This window comes from Chinchilla lanigera, unplaced genomic scaffold, assembly GCF_000276665.1.
Source record: "Chinchilla lanigera isolate Chin_1 unplaced genomic scaffold, ChiLan1.0 scaffold00180, whole genome shotgun sequence".
In the NCBI taxonomy this organism is placed as follows: Eukaryota; Metazoa; Chordata; class Mammalia; order Rodentia; family Chinchillidae; genus Chinchilla; species Chinchilla lanigera.
The window spans coordinates 857295-858917 of NW_004955581.1; positions in this window are offsets into that span (position 1 = coordinate 857295).

Below are 1623 nucleotides of genomic sequence, written 5' to 3' on the forward strand. Positions count from 1 at the left end.
TTTTCAATTAGGGTGTGAATAAGTGCATAGGCTTCGTTAGTTATAAGGTGAAAGCAAATCGAGATCACGATTCCAAGCACTGTTATAGAATGGGGACCCGCTCAGCCTGGGCTTCCACCTCTGTCACAGGAAGAGCTAACAACCGTCCTCGTGGAAAACCCCACAACTAGAGGTCTTACACTCGTAAGGGTGGAAAGGCATCAACTGATAACACTTTTAAAGTATTTCTCTTAAAAGGACAGATGCTTAGTTTTTCAGTAAGATTTAAAGGTTATTTATATATTCGAAGAAAATTTACTACATTTTTAAATCTTAAAAGGGATGTTTATTTAATGTGCAGAATACAGTAAAACATGTAATCAGTCTGTCCTCTGAAAATTGACTAGAATTATAAGTGTATTCTTTTAGCTAAACAAAAGTGTTTTATTTGGAACTTTGGCCAGGAAAAAACAAAAACAGGAAGGAAGGAAGGCAAGTAGAAAGGAGGGTGGGAAGAAAAAATGAGGATGAGCCTGTGAAAGTTGGAAATAGTTTCTCTTTATCGTAATCTATTTCAACAAAAATGTATTCAAATGAAGACACAGTTTTAATAAGATTATCACAGATTTTGTTCCACCAGGCAGCACTAGCTATTCCTCTGGTGATGTTCTCAGTGTCGTGGTGGAGATGTTTGTCCAGAGCACATGGGTCAGCGGGCAGCACAGCGGAGCAGAGCCGGAGTAGAGAAAGGGAAGCAAAGAGGAGAGAGGACACCGCCCACACCGGAGTCATAGTGCCTCATGATCAGTAGTGACCTGCCTCTATTTTCACAGCTGCCTGAGTTAAAGCTTGTTAACCTGAAAGAAGTAGAACTGCACTTACTCTTCTGATTTTTCTTTTCGTGGAGTCTGTTTTTCCATCCTTTCTTCTTATTTTTGTGCCCTTGAAGGGGATGAGTCTGTGTGCAGTATACTCCTGGTGTCTCTCTTGCATAGTAGTTATTGGTAGGTGAGATTTTGCCACTCCCACTTTGTGAATTTACTCTGTAGTGTCATAGATTCACACTTCCTTCCTCTCTTGCTACCACCCTTAGTGATTAGATAATTTCCTGTAGTGATACACTTTGACTGTATTTTTTTGTGTTTATGCTACAGTTTTGTTTTTATCATGACCCACACATAAAAGACTTTACAAATTGTTATATTGATAAAAAGTCACAAAAATATTTCTGCCTTTGCTATTCCTCATTTTATGCTTTGGAAGTCACCACTCACACACCTTGTTTGGTATTTTATATCTCTTAACACATTACTGCAGCTACTATTATTGTAATAGTTGCCCTTACATTTCAGCTTGAAGATATATCTGATTTAAAAACTGCCATTACAATATTATAGTATCATGAATTTGACAGTGTGTTCACTTTAGTGAAGTTTATACTTTTATATGGTTTTGAGTTATTAATTTGCTTTCTTTATTTCAGTTTGAAGAACTCAATTTAGCATTTCTTGTAAAGCTGGTCTAATGTTGATGTCCCACAACTTTTGTTAATTTGAAAAGTCCTTATATTATCTTCCTTTCTATGAACAGCCTTTCTAGATATAATACTTATTTGGCTTTTTTTTTTTTTTTTTTTTTTTTTTT